At 43.9% G+C, this 19,972-nt stretch overlaps 1 long non-coding RNA gene across 1 annotated transcript in view; it reads right to left on the reverse strand.

Annotated features, from left to right (window-relative positions):
- Positions 1 to 19,972, reverse strand: part of LOC134475563 (uncharacterized) — a 62,196-nt gene that overhangs the window by 21,701 nt on the left and 20,523 nt on the right. The window contains exon 2 of the long non-coding RNA XR_010046731.1: positions 5,695 to 5,765. This is a non-coding gene — a long non-coding RNA (uncharacterized LOC134475563). The remainder of the gene's footprint in view (positions 1 to 5,694; positions 5,766 to 19,972) is intronic.

The raw sequence follows: 19,972 nt of genomic DNA on the forward strand, positions 1-19,972 counted from the left end.
AGGTCTCAGAAAAGGGCATAACTGAGAAAACAAATAAACTAGTATTATTCTAATAACATGTCACTCCAGTTTTTGTTTTCCACATGATTTAAGACACTAATATATTTCCTAAAAACTATTAACCTAAGAGGAAATAGTACTGTAATTTTGCTTCATTGTTCCACATTTTGTTTTCCACATAGTTTGAAACTAATGTATTAAGTAAAAGAATGATTAGCTTGAGCATAAGAATATAATCCTGTGATATTAGTAATGCAAGTGTGCAGGGTACAACACTGCACAAAATCAGAGCTTTTGTATATTATTAAAGTCATACAAATTAAAGTTGTATATTATTAAAGCTGGTATGAATTCAATCAGAATAATGTAAGTTTAGGGTGTAAAATGTAATCCTAATCCTAACTCAAGAAAGAGGTACAGAATATACACTAAAATAAATAAGAGATTAAAATATTTCACTACAAAAATGAACAAAACAAAAAAGAGCATGATACAAGAAAGATGGGACAAAATTTCTAAGGCACATAAAAATAAGCAGCAATATAATGAGGCAATTTCCTTCTTACCAGTAGTTACTTTAAATATAAATGGACAAGGGGCTGGGGATTTAGCTCAGCGGCATAAGCGCCTGCCTTGCAAGCAGGCAGTCGTGAGTTCGATCCCTGGTACCGATAAAAACGAAAAAGACAAAAAAAAAAAAATTAAAAAAAAATATATAAATGGACAAGGATGTGGACTAAACCTCCAATGAAAATGTCTAACCTACTATCTATAGTAGACTCCCTTTAGGTCCAAAAGAGATACATTGAAAAGAAAAGGTTGAAAAAGGCAATTCATAGCTCAAAGAAAGTAGAAGAGGCTCTCTCTAATTATCAGCCAAAGTAGACTTGAATTTTAAAAGAGTTAAAAAAGGTAAGAAAAGCATGGCACATTCGTAAAAGGCTCAACATAGCAAGGAGGTATAATAACTGTAAACATCAATGGGCCTAACAACAGATCATCAAAACATACGTAGTTTACTCATAAGTGAAATAAATCAGACCCATACACACAAACATCATATTATCTAGTGTGAAAAACTGAATGAGTAAATAAGATCCAAAACGTACAACCAATATAGTGAATTGGGAAGAAATTGTTCAAAAGAAAAGACAAATAGTGATTGGGGGAAAGGAAGAAAGAAAGAAAGAAAGAAAGAAAGAGAAAGAAAGAAAGAAAGAAAGAAAGAAAGAAAGAAAGGGAAAATACATTTAAATAGAAGATAGTTAAGATAGTTATACAGCTAGTTTCTCTTAGTTTATTAAAAATAAAAGTTTGTGCTAATATTATTTGGACAAGATATCATGCCTAAATTTTGTACTCTGAATAACTACTATGAAGACAACAATACACAATGTATAATTATTGTAACTCTCCCACTAAACTGTTTTGAAACTCTGCTTTATTATTTTTTTCTCTTAAAAAAAGCTCATAAAAATATGTAGCAAAAATCAACAGAATGGACAGGAATAAAAGATGGTCAACAACAGTATTTTGAGACTTCAATAACCCAACTTTCAATAATGGCTTAAACCAGAGATGGTAACAAAACAAAATAGAGGAGAACACAGTAAACCAACTGGACATGCCAGACATATTTAGAACTCTGTATCTAAAAGTTTAAAAATGTTTTTTTCTTAAGTGCATGTGAGGCTTTTCCAGAATGGACCGTATGTTAGGCCACAAATTGGTGTCAATGAATTTTAAAAGAAAGTTGTAATAAAAGATCTCTTCTCTGACTGCAAGGAAATGAAGTTAGATATTAATAACAGGAAAAATTCACAAATGTGTGCCAATTAAATAACATTCTCTTAAATAACCAGTAGATCACAGTAGAAGTCACAAGAGAAATTAGAAAATACTTAGTGACACTAACAGCAAAACCACAGCATACCAAAACCTTTATGAAGTGCAGAAAAGATGTGCTAAGGGGGAAATTTACAGCTGTCAAGCTCTTATGTTCAAAAACACGAAAGCTTGCAAATCAACAACCTGTCTTTAATGTAAGGCACTAGAAAAAGAACAAACCCAAACACAAGACAAGTGAAAGGAAGGAAATAAATAAAGATCAGAGCAGAGATACAGAAGGGAAAAACAGAGAAAAATCAATGAAACCAAAAGTTGGTTCTTCAAAAAGATCAACATAATTGACAAAACTTTGGGTAGAGTGACTAACAAAAAAGAGGAAGAAGACACAAGTTACTAAAATCAGAAATGAAAGTGAGGACATGGCTACTGATTCTACTCAGAATTATAAGAGTAACACGAGCAATCATACGTAGACAAATTGCACAACCTACGTAAAATGGACACATTCCTAGAAACACAGGATCTACCAAGAAATAGAAGGAATCAAATAGAAGATCTGAGTAGACCAATAAGTAGTAAAGATATTGAATCAGTGATAAAGATTAAAAAGAAAACTCAAAAGTCCTGGCCCTAATGGCTTCACTGGTGAATTCTGTTAAATATTTAAAGAACTAACCCTAACCCTAATCAAAGGTATCCAAAAACATTTAAGGGAGAGTAAGTTTTCTACTTTAGTCTATGAAGTCCACAAGACCCTGACACTAAAGCCAGACCAAGTGTGAGAAAACCACAGACTATCCCTTCTGACCTCTAATGCCAAAATTCTCAGCAAAATACTATCAGATCAAATTCAACAGCAAATTAAGATTGTATACTATGACCAAGTGAGTTTTCTTTAATGCAAAGAGGGTTCACACATGAATATTAACTGACATAATATGCCATACTCTCAGAATGAAGAGGAAGAAAACATACGATCTCAATTGATACAGAGAAAGCATTTGACAAATTCAACACCCTTTCATGCTTAACTAGAAATTAACGAACAAGGAGTGGAAATAAACTATCTCAACATAATAAAAACCATCGATGAAAAACCCACAACAAACATCACATTCAATAGTAGAAAACTAAAACTTTTCTTATAAATTGGAAATAAGTCAGGACGTCTGTCCTCATCTCTTCTACTCAGTATATGACTAAAAGTCCTAGTTAGAGCCACTAGGCAAAGAAAAGAATAAAAGTCACCCAAATTGGAAAGAAAAAGGTAAAATTAACCATATTTACAGGTCTTACATATAGGAAACCTTACTTACAGGACACATTCACAAAAAAGCTATCAGAACTAATAAAATCAGCAATGTAGCCAGATACAAAGCTGATTCTCAAAAGTACGTTGCATTTCTGTAGGATAATAAACAATCTGAAAAGGAAATGAGGAAAATAATTTCATTTTTAATAGCATCCAAAAAAGAATGAAATGCTTAGGAATTAAGCAAAGAGGTGAAAGACATACATATTGAAAACTATAAAACATGACTGCAAAATTAAAGACATCAGTAAATGGAAAGACATCCCATGCGCTTGGGTTGAAGGCCTTAATATTGTTAAGGCGATGGTGCTGTCAAAGTGATCTACAGAGTCAGCGCTGTCCCTACCTGCTGTTCCTGAATGCTTCTGCCCTCTCCTATAAAATGCTGGAGCCTAATTTGGCTATTAGGAGGTGGGGTCCTTGGAGGTAATTAGAGGACAGATCCCTCATGAATGGGATTGTTGCTTTTGTAGAATAAGTCTTTGCTTATATTAAGAGATGCTTTCAGTACACATTGCGAAGGGGCCACCTGTGAACCAGAAAGTGGTATCTTGTCAGATACAAAATTTGTTGATGCTTTGATTTTAGACTTACAGGACTCCGGAATTGCAAGCAACAAATAAATGTTTGTTGTTTATAAGCTACCCAGTGTATGGCCTTTGGCTATAGTAGCCCAAACAGACCACAACACAACCAAAACCCCATTTTTTTAGTAGAAATAAAATACCCATCTGTACTAATAAGCTAAAAAATTGCTGACAGAAATTAAAGAAAAAATCATATGGAGTCTGAATAGCAAAACAATATTGAAAGAGAGCAACGTTGGAGAACTCATACTTTATTTCAGAGTTTACTGCAAAGCTATAGCAATCAAAACAATGTGCTATCAACATATAGATAAGCTTAAAGACCAATTTATTAGAATAGAGAGCACAGCAATAAGCCCTCACATATATGGCCAAGAGATTTTTCAGCAGAAGTCCCAACACTATTTAATGTAGAAAAGACAGTGCTTCCAGCCAATGATACTGCATGACAGCATATCCAGATGCAAAACAATGGACCTTACCTAAAACCACATATGGAAATTAATTTAAACTCATTCACAGACCCAAAGCTATTAAACTCATAAAAGAAAACACACAGGAAAGTTCTGTGGCATTGAATTTTGGATTTGATACCAAAATAAATGCAGTAACAACAACAAAAGGAGGAGCAAAAAGAAAAAGAAAAACCGGACAACTTGGGCATCATAAAAATTGAAAATGTCTGTGCATCGATTTACAAAGAAAATGTAACCCCCAGAAGGAGAAAAATAGTTGGAAATTATATATTTGATAAGGAATTGATATGCAAGATTTATAGAGGACCCCTCTCCCCAAAGCTAAACCATTCCAACAAAAAGACAAAAACAACCCAATTCAAATGTGGGCAAAAGACTACACATTTCTCCAAAAGTCAGGCTTCATCTCACCCAAAGCTCATTCTCCTGGGAAACAAAAGCACCTTGTGGCTCAGGAATGCCCTAAAAATAAACTGAATCTCCAGGTGGCTCTGCCCCTGATCCTGGAGAAACCCAGGCAGCTGGCAGCTGGGAAGCGGCAGCTGGGCAGGGCCAAGGCAGAAGTGTGGTCTGATCTGGCACCAGCCCTAGCGGGGTTCTGCCCTCTCAGAGAGCCTCACAGTCCCAAACCACCAGCCCACGGAGACGGGGGAGGAAACTGAGGCTCACAGAGGGACAGAGGACTCCCCGACTCTCCAAGGCAGCATGAACTACCTGCTGACTCCTGGCTCAGGGTGTTTTTAAAATAAAGGATTTTTAGAATTCTAAAGGCCCAGAAGAGCAAGAAATCTTACAAATCATCAAAATCATGCTCTCATCAGGTCAGAATGTTCTAGAGTTCAGATGACAGGCCTGGTCCTCAGCCATCTCTGGAAAAATACACCTATTCCAAGATTTGCCTAGTGGGATAGATGTGATATTTTAAAAACTGGATCAGGGTCGTTTAGGCTGTGTTAGAGACCAGGAAACTGATAGAAATAATTTCACTTCCTAAACTATCTTGTGAAGGCCTTGATGTTTTACCCTCTCTTTCTAATGGATATGCTGAAGGTGAGCCATTTAGTCAAAGCTACAGAGTCCGTCAGTTGAGACTCTGGGATTTGAATCCAGTTCTCTGAGACTCGAACATTATTATCTCCCTAACTCATTGTGGTGTGTGCAGTAATGAAGGGAGCCGAGAGATAGACAGAGAGAGACTGAAAGGGAAAAAAGGTGAACTCTACCTCTTTATCAGCCCTGATCCTGACAGCCAGTGGGGCTGTGGCAGTCAGCGATGAAAAGCTGGATAGATAGTCACCAGGTGGCCCCTTCCTTTAGCATCAGTCCTGACTTTTATTGACCATCTTCCTAAACCTGCTCAGCTTTTCCTATTGTCTGCCCTCAGAATACCCTGTGTTTTCCTTCACAGCATCTCTTGCAATAGTGATTCAGTTACTTGTGGGATTATGTGTTCAATACTTCTCGGTCTTACCTTTTCTCCTGAGTCATATGAAGGCAGGGACTGGGTCTGTCTTGGTCATCACAATGTTTCTTATACAGGGCCTGGAAAAAAGTACATGCCTATAGCATTTGCTAAACAAATTGATGGAAGGATGGATGGATGGGTGGGTGGATGGATGGATGGATGGATGGATGGATGGATGAAAGGACATATGTATGTATGGATGGATGGAAGGGAGGGTGGGTGGGTGGGAAAATGGATGGATGGGTGAACAGATGCATGTATGTATGTATGTGTGGGTGGGTGGGTGGATGGGTGGATGGATGGGTGGATGGATAGATGGATAGGTAGATAGGCAGATGGATAAATGGATGGATAGATAGATGGATGGGTGGGTGGGTAAATGAACTGATGGGTGGAAAATAGATAAATGGGCTGGTGATAGATGGATGCATGGATGCTTGCACAGATGCAACCTTGACTCACTGATGAGCATAGACATCTAGTGATTCAGAGCTTCAGGCCAGGGTTCCTGGCTGGGAGGCAGAGCAGACCAAGCTGACATCTCTGTTCCCAAACTCTGCCTACGGTATGAGTCACTCAGTCTCTAAACCACAGGCTACTTTCCACAATGAGGCTGCCCAGAGGGGCGCTGAGCCTCAAACAGTAGCAGGCAAAGTCTGCTCCCACGCAGCACTGCTGCCGCCTGTTACCGGGCTGCCACTTTGATGTGGTCCTGTGAGTCAGAGCTGCTGCTGCCTCAGAGCCTTACCTGCTCCAGCAGCCTCCTGACAGTTTTTAAAGAAAAGAGTCAGAAGCAGCAGGCTCTATCTTTGGGCTAATACTGCAGACAGCTCTTTGATTTGATTACTCCTGGGTTCAATTATGAATGGACTTGTGGTTGAAGGAGACGAGGATGTCAAAGAGAAAACAGTGGGACTGTCATCAGTAGCAAAGTGAAGAGAATCCTCCAGTCGTTTGGAAGAACCTCCCTGGCTGCTTCAGACCTATCAGCAATGTCCATTCCGGTTGCACCAGGCCCTGGCCGCTTTCTCGTCTACCTTGGACCTCCACACGCCCTTACTTACTGTCATGTCACACTATCTCTTGCCGGGAGTGCCACCTTGCTTGTCACCTCCCCTCCTCACTCAGCAGTGCACTACTGGACCCAATGTACCCCTTGTTCCGTTTGGTCCTTCTGGTCCCTTCCCTGCCTGCTGTCTGAGGCTATGGCAGCCCCCTCCAGTGTGGCCACGATTCCGTCCACTCTGATGAGGTGTGTGTTTGGCAATGTTGTGTTGTGATCTCAAGGAGGAAAGTAGGGATGTTTGGGGGCCAAGGCACTCTTTTGGGGCCCAAAGAAGAAAACTGGGACCTGACTCAGCCACTTTCTTCCCACCTCATCTCAGAGATGTTATCACCCTCAGTTTGCTCCTCGGTAAAACTGAAGTCTTTTTAAAATAGGTTTGAATGTTAAGTAAATAAGATAATGGTCACAAGCATGCTCTGTAAAGCGGAGGGCGGTGCGCATGCATGAGAACACTCAATGTGTCCAAACCCTTCTCTCTCTGTCCCTGTCGTCATGGTCACCAGCATGTTGCTCTTCCAGTCCTCAGGCAGATCCAAGAGTCATCATCCAACCCAGGTGGTGAGCCCCTGCAGCTAGATACCGAGGCTCACTTCCAAAACCCGTCCTCCTTTGCAGCCAGCACAGAGCTGGGTGCTAGGTTGGTACCCAGTGACTGTCCTCTAAATAATCAATGCAGAGGAAAAGAAACCAAAGAGAGAATGTTTCATTTGCTAAGAAAGCCTTCCCAAGATCCCGTTTCCTGTCTTCCTCTTGAAAAGAACACATGGAAAAGAAAGACATTACAAAAAGCAGTAGCCCTTCCTCTGACAGTCTGGTCTGCATACTCTAGGATGCCTCTCATCATCCTGTGGTTGCTCCCAGCTGTCCAGAGAATCCTGAGAAAGGGCACGGGAACCATAGGGACCTCTGTGTCCCTTCCCCGGAGAGTAAGGGAGGCCTAGCAAGGACAATGTCTCCACCCCCCGCCCCAGGAAGAAACACTAAATCATTGATAAAACTGCCCACAAAGCAGCAGCTTGACTCTTTCCCCTTTGAATGTTCAAAACGGGGCTGCTGATTCCACCTGGAAAAAAAAATGTCCCACAATGCATGAGATCGTTTACACGTGTCACATTTATTCTGTGCCGTGTTATTGCCAATCATACATTTTGTACATGCACACGGAGACTCTGGGAAGTGAAGAGACCTGCCCCAGGTCACAGCAAGGTGGGCCAGCCTCTCGTTTCCAGGACCTTGGGCACACTCTGGACGTGCAGGCTGGGCTACAGGTGGGCTGTGACTCTCTTGTCACTTCTCTGGCTCCCCATTCACAGGAAGCTCAGGTCAACCACATCCTGCCACGTCCTTGCAGATGAGATAACGATCCCCACCACCACCATTCTCCGACCCACCACAGCCCAGCCCTGGGAGCATGGGGGCTGTCTCCACCTCCCGACAACTGCAGAGCACTAGAGCTGGAGAGGTCCAATGCTGAGCTTCCACCTTCAGATCTATCTGTCCAGGCCACTTGTCCCAGTCCCAAGCCATCTCTAGAGTTTAAAATGATGGCTCTGAAGTAGATCCTGGAAATCTGTTTCTCCTAACAAGCACTTTGTGTGATTGGGTAAGAATTCAAACTTGGGAATCCATTAGGCCCACACTCTTGTTTTTGGTAAAGAGAGGAATTGAAGATCAGAGGGGGAATGAGTTTTCCCAGCACCTCTCCATGTGAAGTGGGGCGTGTTGTTAGTGTGCCTGTGACACCTGTCAATGCTGCTGGAGTCACACTTTGCTATTAAGGGAGCCAGTTAGGTGCACTGATGCAGCCACCACCTCGAGGTCTGTGTTAACACAGCCAGCTCTACAGAAATAAGAGAAACAGTGCTGGAGGACCGCGAGGGGCATTTGGAAGAGCCCGTGGGAAAAACTCGCTGCGCTCAAGGCTGGCCTTTGACTTAACAATCCTCCTGCCTCAGCCTCCTGAGTGCTGGATTTACAAGCATGCGTCACTAAGCCCAGCTGTTTCTGCATTTTTTATTGCAGCTTTTGCACTATAATGGCAGAAAGAAGCTGGAAAATATTCCCTATCTGGCCCTTCACAGAAGAAAAATTCTGTCAACCCCTGCTTTAGCCCATCAATCAACTAGCCAAGTTTCATTCCTGTGATTATGCCAGAGGGTCCCTGGTTGTCCCATGCAGCTACCCACAGTACCAAAGCAGCACAGGGCCTGGGTACCTTGTACGTTCTAAAACAACACAAATTAGTGCTGAATAAATGAACCATCACAACAAGCTGCTTTAATTCCCATTACAAATGAGGAAAACACAGCTTTTAGAAAAGCTAATTATGTAGTAAAAAGTCTGACAGAAAATGGTAAAATTAGAATTTGTCTTATCTAAGGTATAGAGTAAGGATTTTTTTGGGGGGGGGTGTTATTGTTTGATTGTTTGTTTGTTTGTTTGCTGAACCAGGAATTGAACTCACTACCTCATGCTTTCCAGGCAGATGTGCTGCTGACCTGTATCCCCTGGCTAAGGTGTAGTGTTTTTACCTTCTAAATTCAAATCAAAGGTCATAGAGAATCTTGCCATGAATCTGCAGCAATCAGGGCTAAGCTAGGTCTCTTGGAGAGGGCTACATCACAGGGCTGGGAGACTCTAGGAGAGAATAAAGAATAACTTGAATGGATAAGAAGATCCCATCCCGCTAAGAAAATAGATGCTTTGGGACTCTAGGAAGCTAATTCATACTATAATGTTAGTTTCTTTCTAAGTCTGTGTTCTTCTTAACTAAGGGTAAATACTGGAGCTTTCTGAGCTTGGAGTAAAAGACGATGCTTTAACCTTGCGGAAAGGGGAAGCACTAGCAAGTCAAGCAAGCTTACCAGAGTACAGCTCAAAACTCTTGAGGTTCTGGTCCCGGTGGGGTGGAGTCACTGGGGTGTCCATGAGGAGCTTGGGCACCACGTGGCTGTAGTACTGAGGGAGATGCCACCCCCTCAGACTCTGGGTTCAGGGACCGTGTAGTCCTCCCAGCCTTGAGGTCCTCAGCCCTCTGGGGTCCCTGCTTCCCAGAAGTACTCAGGGCCCAGGCCAGGCTCTCCTGATCTGAGGTCACCCCGCTTTGTCAGGGCCACTTTGCTGAAACAGCCTCCGAATACAGAGACTCACTGGTTTGGTGGATGGAGACTTTTACTACATTTTTAAAAATTATAGGATGGTATTTTTTCGGTCTAAGCTCCTGCACAGAACCCTAACAGATCACAGTCATCAAAACAAGTCATTCATACCATAGGTCTAGGCACCAAACCCAAACCAAGTTATTATCTGAACTTCTGAGCAATCTGAAAGATAAACAACCGAGTTTCCCCAGCAGGCTGGTTTCCACCAGCTTGCTAATGAGGTCCCCTCTGCCTTAATTGCTCCCTTAACAAGTGACTTGAAGTAACCTTCTGTTCACCAGTTATTTTCCTACTTTTCTTCCTCTCTGCTTTACAAAAAATATCACTTTGAAAGGACAATCCCCCTTTCACTCTGTGCTTCTGCTTTCTCCAGCCCTTTTCTGTCTGTAACCCTACCTCCTCTGCTCAGTCTGAGAGAGCACCCATGCTATTTGATGGAATGAAGTGTCAGGTGTGATCAAAATCTACAGTGAAAGTTTAAATTAACACATGTTTATTACAGCACAGACACACTGCCTTTCATCTCCCGCAGGATGTTCTTTCTCAGACACACTCATCCCATTGTCCTTCTACTTCTGGAAGCAGTTCTGCAAGTCTTCTTTCATGAATGTCTACAACCTTTCTGGTCATTTTGACTTTGGGGAAGAGCCAGAAATCAGAAGGAGCCAGATCAAGTGAGTAAGATGGATGAGAAACACTGCAATGTTTTTATTTGACAGAAATTTTCATAAATGGTTGATGGAGGGGTGATTGAAAAGCACCCTGCTATTTACATTTTTAAAACATATTACAGTAAAGAATACATGGCTATTAATTTCTCAGAATCCTCAAGAAACTCCTGCTCATTTCAAACACACTCATTTCACTCTTCTTGGCAATGTTTTTACTGTAATGAGTTTTTTATAAAAAAAAAAAAACCAACCCCTACTGATCATCCTCTATAACTCCCAATCTTAGACTTGAAAATAAAAACAATCAAAAATCTTTCAGCTAAATTGGACATAATCTTACTTTTTGAGTTCCTTTCCCAAATAAAACACACCCACAAAATATCAACAATTTCTAGTCTCTGTTTTAGAGTGAGAACACGAAACAGAACACCTCTGACTCTGTTTCCAGGTGTTTCTTCTCCAGCATTCACAGTCATCTCACAGTGAACTCACCGGAAAGTTGCTGATGATCACCTGTGTCCACTGCCTCCAGAGCACTGGTTGAACTTGTGCAGAAACAAGTCTGAGTTTTCACACATATATTTCATCACATTACAGAATGAATTGCAAGACTTAATCAGAGCAATGGGTACATGATGATGACACAGATGAATCACCCTTGGGAGGTACCCATAGCTCAGTGGTGGAAACAGATACCCCTTGAAAAATGGGAGTGCAGTTTTAAATGGAACTACCAGCTCCACAGGTTGGGCACAGAGATGGCTGAGCATTGCTGATCTAGCAAGTTTGTTGGTCACAGGTTGTTTAAGAGGACAGCATCAGCGATGACCCCTTGTCACACAGACTATCCAGGGTAATCTTTGGGATGCTGTGAGACAGGCAGGAAGATTTTCATATGGGAAACATGGGGATCAGACATGAAGTGACATTCTAAACGACAGATGCATGATGACAACCTCAAGCCCAGCTCACAGTGGACTCAAGAAAAGAAAGTCTGCTGCTTAGGAGACAGGAGTGTATCATTTCACTGATACAGCACTGTGCCCCGTGTTGAGCCCTATGGCAGACTCAGGTACAAAAGACGGAGCCCAGTACTTGTCATCTGCTTAGGGCCAGGTCCTTCCTGCTTCTACCTCCTGTTCCCATCTGGGAGTGGGGAAGCTAAATCCTCTGTCCCCTTGGCCTCCTGTTAGATACTTCTGCTAAGAAGCCTGAGGAACCATGATTACGTGCAGGAGAGCTATGCTGAGCTCTGCAGGAGAAGGGTCTGGAGTGTCTATCCACAAGGGCCTTCTTTCCTCCCCACCCCATCTCCTCTTCCAACTCCAAGACTTCCCACACTTATGCAAAACATCCTGGCTGAGTGTCTGTGGGAGCTCAAGGGGGAAAACCTAAACCTCAGAGTGAAATTAAGGGGCCAATTGGCCCCTGGGGAAATGAGATGAGAACCAGCCCGAGGTGAACCACCAGGCCCAAAGCTGTTTCTCTGGATGAGTCACCGGGTGACCCAATCTCGGTCTCGAATGTTCCCCTCACCTCTCAGGCCCTGTTCGTCTGGAGGCTGCCTTGATTATGGGCCAGATGAAGAGGGCCAAAGGGCACAAGGTGGGGGACCATCCTTCCCTGAAGAAACCACAGCACCTCCCACCCGGGTGTGACTGTCCTTGTGCCTTTAACCTCATGCTAAAGTGTATGTCAGCATCTCTGTTTCCTGCCAGCACTTCAAAGAGATCTTTATGTGTTTAATAGCAACAGGACAGAGCCCCCAACCCCATCTTCTGTCTCAGGGAGGGCAGCAACACACTTTTAGCTTGTTTCTCAGCAAATACAAAGCCCATTTTCCATCAAATTCATGTTAGGCATTGGGAAATAGGAGTGAGCAAAGGAATCCTTTTCATGTGTGCTGGTTAGTAAAATGTCAAACAGCTGCTAGAGAGGCCCATGGCTGAGAGCAAGGGGGTTCAGGCTGGCTATACAGCTTGGCCTAGAACAGGTACTCAGTAAGTAGAGGCTGGATGAAGGAATGAACGAATGAATGACTGATCCAGACAATTGCAGATGTCACACTGAGTCAACAATCAAACGTATTTGGGGCTATAAGAACATATCATGCTCTTCTAACCTGCTTCAGGTCAAGGGAATGCAGAAATGACAACCTAGCCAAGGTCCAGGGATAAGTAGGGAGCAGCAAGAAGGAGTGGACGGTGGAAGGCAGAGTCCCAGCAGGAACAGCACAGGAGTCACAATAGTCTGGGAGTCTGAGGGCAGATGAGAAAGGACACCAGCTTCAAGGTGAGTATGGTGGGCTGGGCACAGCTCTGGCTCCTTCCTCAGCACCACTAAGGGGTGTGCAGCTACAACTGATGTGCTCACACTATTGGCCTCCCAAGCTGAAGGGCCTCCCTAAGGTGCTGGGGTTGCAATGAGCAAATGTGCCCCACTAGGAAAGCACATTTGCATCTAGCTGCATGCAACTGTTGGGAGCTGATCAGTTTGTTTCATCTATGGCTAAAAGGTGAAGGGTTGCACCTCCAACCCACTTCAAGTGCACTTTGACACCATTAGGCAAAAACTTTTATTTAACAAATACCAGGATTATACTACAGTCCTCCAGATGTCATGCGACATGCCAGTTTGCTCCGGTTATTATAGCGAAAGGGTTTCTCCAGTGGAATCCTGAGACAAGAATAAGAGAGCAACTTTTGGAGGATTTGCATTTTGTAAATGTCTTTAGATATTTAGAATGATATTTGTCTGAGTGTAAATTCTGTATCAGATTTTGAAGATGTTACTTCTTTGCTTCTAGTTTTCAGTGCTGCTGCTGAGAAGCCCATGATTGCATGATAGTTTAGCTGGGTATAGAATTCCATAGCCTAAATTAGCCTGCACAACTACTGTTGAGAAATCCCATGACACCTTGTACCTCAAAACAATAATTTTGTTTTGTTTGTCCATTTTTCATTTCTGGAAGCTTCCAATACCTTTATCAATGATATTCTGAAATTTCACAGTAGTCTGCCTTGTTGTGGATCTTTTTGTCAACTGCTGTGTTGAGCATGTGGTGAGTTCAAATGAGTAAACTTATCATTTCAGTTCTGGGAATTTTGTTGTTCCACAAATGTTATTTTTACTTCCATGAATATTGCTCTTCCTGGATTTTCTTCATTTTTCTCTTTTTGATACTCTTATGTGTATGCTAGAGAGTGTGGGTGGGTTCTCCACTTCCTTTCTCTTCTATTTCAATCTGTTTATCTTTTTGTTTCACTTTCTGAGCATTCTCATGTCTTGAATATCATAGTAATTAAAATTTTTTAAAAAACAAACTTTTTTGCTCTTTTGATTTCCATTTTCCAGTGTTTTGTTTGATTCTCATTGTGTTCTCTGAGTCTTTCTTTTTATAATCTATGGGTATTATTCTTCTTGGATTCAGTGTCTCCTCATCTTTATGATGATATAACTTGTAGTCTTTTGAAACCCATTCATCGTTAAAACAGGACACTAACAAGAATCTCCATTGCATTAGATAGGGCTTGTAATTGGTGGAACCACAAGATAATCACATTAGACTTAATAATTTTATAGAAGGATCCACAAACACTAAGACCCCACCCCAGGATCAGTTTCTCCAAAACTCACTCATTCACACTGTCACAGGTGGTCACTAACTAGCTAAGATCAAACTAGTAAGAGCTCATTCTAGAAGCAATGTCTAGCCCACTGAGTTCCACTGCCTCTTTTAGAGCAGCATCTGATATTTAAGAGCTACTTTTCTGCATGCCAGACACTGTTTCAAGCACATAACCTTTTGAAGGAGGGACTCCTACTAGACACAAGCCAGCAAACAGAGCACAGAAGAGATGGCTGACTTTCCCAAGGTCACAGAGCTGGAAAGCGTTTGAGTCAGGACATGACCCTGGGCGATCTGGCCCCAGGGACTTCTCTGCTTGTCTCCAGGAGTCAGTTTCCCCATCTAAGTGATGGCCATGTGGGTCCTAATTCAAAGAATTCTTTTAAGAGAGAAACAAGAGAACATATGTGAAAAATCTGCATGGAATGAAACTATTCCCCCTTTGGGTTTCAATTTCTCTTTAGTAAGAAGTTGCAATTAAGGCTCCCTGAGGTCACTGCTGGCCATCAACATCATGGTTCTAAGGGTGGGGCGGCCAATATGGGATGGGCCTGGCTCAGGGGGAGATGGGGCAGGGATGGGGGCAAGATGGGCAGCACCAGGGAAAAAGCCAGGAGGTGGGCATGAGTATGCTCTGGAGCCACACTCTGGTTCCCTTCCCCCGCCTGAACCAGGGCACAGTGTTACATTCCCAAAGAGCTATGTTCAAACAACAGAGCCAAAAAAAAAAAAAAAAAAAAAAAACACAACAGAGCCCAGCCGACACATGAAAAGGAGCACATGTAACCACTTACAGCCCAATTAATATTGGGGCGGGGAGAAAGCCACAGCAGGGGAAGGCCCCGGGGTCGCAATGAGCAGAGAATGATGGCCCTGCTTCCGGGCCTGGGGCTGAAATGGGCTATTATGTGTCATCAGGAAACTTTGAAGGGGGGAAAAACAACCCCTGATCAAAGACTCTTTTGTCAAGTTGTAACAGATTAATAGATGGCAGATTTTGTACTTTGAGCTTTGCTACAAGGTCAAGGGCAGTAAAATGGGGCTTGTGGGGACTTCTTGCTTCTTTCTGTCATTCTGACAGCTGGCCTGCCTTGGAGCACTCTCCACAGCTCAGTCAGACTGTGCTGGGATTCAGGGGGAGAGCAGGGACTTCTCCCTACTTGGGTCAAATCAGGCTTTCCCATCTCAATCTTTGCCCTGCTTGTGCTCCTACCTGGGGTGCCTTCCTCCTCAGACCCCCAAACCCATCACATCCCTGCCCCAGCTCCCTACTGGGACCTCCACATGGCCCTGAAGGAAGACACCCTTGTATATAGTTGGCTTCTAAATCCCCCAATGTTCTAGCCTCATCCTGTTGTCCCAGAACTGTTTTATGGGGTGGCTGGTCTACTCCCAGCTTCCCCAGTGCACCTTGCTCTTCTCCTGTCACATTCTGGCCCTCTCTGATATATTGCTTGTCTTCCTGTTGGCTTGATGTACATCCATCAAGGCTGTGTCTGTGTCCACTTCTTTGGGAAATCCACTCTGGCTATCTCCCTGCACTGTTCCCCAGCCCAAGAAGAAATTGGGGTATTTGACCCTAGACCCTTCAAACCTACAGCCTCCAGGACATCCTGACTCTAGGGCTACTACCTGTCTATAGATTCAGCATCCCCAATGGGCTATGTGAGGGACCAGTGTGCTGCCCCTAGGAATAGGGCTTATCACATGGATGCAGGTGTGTGATGGATGGGTGTCCACAGTGTCTTACATTGGGGAGGAAGACCCTAATGGTGATCAGATGTACCAATTGTTATTACCCTAATAATTCCCAGTCCCAGCAGAATCTGTGACTTGTTAACCAAAGGACACGGTAAAGGTGGTGGTGAAAGGATTTTGGTCCACACGGGACATGGTAAACCCTTGGAGGTGAAACCAAGGAGCTCTATCTTCCCCACTCCTAGGAATTTGCCTGTGGTGTGAAATGAATACCAGTGGGCTACTGTGCATCCCTAATGCCCCATAGGCACCACTCCAAACCTAAGCTACATGTATGCCCCCACACCACGGGTCTGCGAGAGAAAGCCAGACTCCGGTGGTGGTGGTGGTGGGTGTTGTTTTTCTCTCTCCTCATTCTCAAAATAAAGGCCTCTTTTAATTTATACTTCTCATCTTTTGGACACGCCACAATCTTACCAGTGGGATGTCACTCTCCCCATCAGGTGTTACTTCAGCAAGGACAGTAAGATAACATGTCAAGATTATCACTTACAATAAAAGCTGCATGGTGAAACTGGAATCTGGCTAAACTCGAAGCAGGAGCTATCGGGTGCAGGAAACCAGGTGTCCAGAAACTGGTTGTGCTGGAGGGCTTCTGGGTCCTCAGGGTGGCCTCTAGGCCACAGCTAGCACAAAGCTACAGGGAAGTGGATTCAACCCACATCCCAGGTGAGTTGTGCCTCAGGAGTGGCTCTTTCCTGTAGAGCCTGCCAATGAGAATAGAGTAAGGACAGCTTACCATGAAAAGCACGTATATTTAATTTCATGCTTATTTCAGAAGAGATTTATATGGATTAGGGAAGGGTAGAAAGCTAGACTTTTGGGCTGTGGTAGTCATCTATTTGCGTAAGAGAGAACTCCCTTCCCCTCTCATTTCCTGTGGGAACTGTACTTCCATGTGCTTAGAGTAATCAACTTTCCTCTTCCCTTCTGTGTCTTATGGCCCAGAATGGCCAAGCAAAACACCTCAAGTCTCTGTCTGTTTGGATTGGCTTAGAGACAAGTCATGTGGACCAATCAGATTCCTCCAAGAGGACTTTGCTGACTGAGCTTCCAGGAGGACTTCCTGCTAGCCTTGCTGAACAGGAAGAATGTGCTTTGGTTCAGTTTGGGGCAATGGTGGCTGCCTTGTGAAGGGTGTTAGATATCTAGAAAGAGAAGCCTTTTGACCTCTGAATCCATCAGTCTCAGAAGTTCTCTGCCCTTATATGACCTGATAAATTATCTTTTATGTTAAATAGTTTGGGTTAGATTTTTGCCACTCCTACCCAAAAAGATTCTTCACCCAGCAGAGGTATTTGACCTCTGCATTCAATTTAGCTGTGAATCTCCTGGAAGCCAAAGCAAAGAGGGAAACACATTGCATCACAGAGCTCTCTTCCTCTGATATACCAAAGCCGAAACAGCAAAACAAAGAGCCTTTTCTCACGGTCTCTTTAATTGGTTGCCCACAAAAGCATCTTCACAGCTGTTTCAGAAATGACGCAGGAACATTCTCGGGAAACGAGCTGCTTTTCCAATGGCACCAAAGCAAACTACAGAGGCAAGGAGAGTCAGTCGAAATTCAGGATGAAGACCTCCTGGAGTTTCTACCAGAGACGTAAACCAGCCCAGAGGCTTCGCCTAGCGCTCCCCCCTCCATGGCTGGAGGACTCTCTGGAGGAGTAGCCCCCCCAAATGCAGCCTGAGGTTTGACTCAGACTCATGTTTCTTTGATTGGAAGGTTGTGTTTCCTTGGAAGGCACCACAAAGCCATATTCCATTCAATGCTAAATAAACAAACGTTTGAATCCGTGTTTTATTGGTTCCATACCATCTGCCATCTGGTTTGCAGGAGCACGAAAAATGGTTTTGTTGAATGTGTATGTGTGTGTCGCTGTTGTTGTTGTTGGTTGTTTTTTTTTTTTTTTTGTAAGTTTAGTTTTTTTTTTTTCCTTTTTATGAAAATTTGTCTAAGGTTGAGAGCTGGCAGCAGTCGGGGCTGGTTCAAAGCCACCTCGTTCCCCAGCGAAACGTTAGAGGCTGGTGTGGATCCCATCTGCTGCGAAGCCTGTTGTGTGAAAATTACATCTATGCATATGCAGAGCCCTACAGCCAGGCTCGTGGGATCCAAAGAATCACAGTGCTCAGAGGGAACCACAAGAGGCAGCTACTTAATGTTGAAAAGCTACCCCTGGAACCCAGGCTGTGGGCCAAGGAGGTCTAGAAAAACTGGCTGGGGTCTAGGGACCTTGGGGAAGGCCTTGTAAAGACTTGAAGAAGAGAACACAACCCAGACTCAGTGGGAAACGAGTCCCTAACTGCCTGGGACCTTGAAGATGGGAAACTGGGCAGCCATAGGGGTAGGTGAACGGGGACAGACCAGCCCCTCAGCATTTCTGTGGACCAGCTCTTTGGTGGCCTGGAGGTGTTTGAAAAAAGGAGAAAAGAGACCTCCAATTTATTTGTTATAACTTAAATCAGCTCCACCGTGTATAAAATAGAGGCTGACTTGGGTACAAGTCACTTACCCAGACACCACAGGGCCAAAGAGCCCCAGAAAGGTTGGAGATGGCTGGGTGGGGACCTTGGCAAACATGTCCTGCTCCAAGGGCAGTAGCCACTCTGCTGGCCCTAGTGACGGTAGCTTTGCAGGAGCCCAGCCCAGCGTGGTCAGATTTTCCAAGTTTTTAAGAAAGGCCAGGTTTGTGGGTTTTAAATTTGTTTTTAATGTGAAAATGTTCAATGTTTCAATACTGGCAGCTGTTGAAATTATTGGGAAAAAAATAACTCCAGGCAAATTAAACCTGTCTGCAAACCGCAGAAGGCCCCAGGTCTCCATCAACATCTCATGTGCAAGAACTCGGTGAGAGAAACTTCCGGGAAGGCCAGGGACCAGGACCATGACTTGTCTGTCTGTGGGAGGTCAGAAGGCCAGCCTGGCCCAAGGAGTCAGTCTTACAGCAGTGGGGGCGGACTGTGGGCACCAAGGAGTCATTCTCCAGGTGCTGGCTTCTCTAGGCTCAGTCTCCAAAAAAGGCTCAGGCCCTCGAATGCCCTCCTTCTGTGGCTGAGCTCCAGCAGGGCAGATGATCCAGGATCAGCCAAGCCCTCTGGACGAGGTGGCAGCTCTGGGCCTCACTAACATTATTTCCAATCTTTCTGTTTTCCAGTTCACTCCTGGGAGTAGAAGGAGCTCTGCGGGGCCACACTGCTGCCCGTGCCATGTGTCAGGTACCTGTGTGCACCGTGACTTGCTGCCGTACATGTATACACATGATGTCATGTACGTACCCAGGACTCACACATGTGTGCACATGTGATTTACTGGGGACCCTGTAGCTGGCTCCCCTCCCAGCCACCCTGTTCCAGAGTCACAGTGAGCACAAAGTGACGCACAGTGGTTCTCTCTCTAGCCAGCTGTTCTGCTCCTGCTATGACATGATCTTCTTTCCTATCTCTGCAGCAAAAGGGCCTTTAACTTCTTTTTCTCTGAAATTTGATTCTGTTCTGTTGTGTTTTCTTTCTAACCAAGATATGAATTCCTTGGTTCATTCGAAGTTCCCAATGAAGAAACCATAGAGACTTTCTTCAGCAATAAAACCTACATGTTTCTGTGTCAAACAATGTGGCCCAAACAACTCAACAACATTTACTTGGTATGAAATCAGTACACTATATCCCACAGAGCAGGAGGAAATGGATGATAAGTCTTGGTAAGATACTGAAACAAAAGCAACAGGCTGATCAGAGATCTGGTCTCATCTCACATTGGCCGCCATTTTGCAGCGTGTGGTCTTGGGGCCACTAAGACTCCTCTGGGCCTCACTGGCCTCAGCTGCCCCCTAGATGAGACAGTGACTGGAGGTGCCTCCCATACTCCTTCTTACAGGGTGAGCAAGGAGGAGGGGAAGGATCAGGAGATGGTCAGGCAAGTGTGCTAAGGACTCATCACCAAAAAACCACAAGGGGGCAAACTGTGCCCCAAAAACCAAGTAGGCAGAGAAGGCACATACATCCC

Source organism: Cavia porcellus, unplaced genomic scaffold (assembly GCF_034190915.1).
Source record: "Cavia porcellus strain 051 isolate PalLab524CR breed Dunkin Hartley unplaced genomic scaffold, mCavPor4.1 scaffold_4, whole genome shotgun sequence".
NCBI classification, from domain to species: Eukaryota; Metazoa; Chordata; class Mammalia; order Rodentia; family Caviidae; genus Cavia; species Cavia porcellus.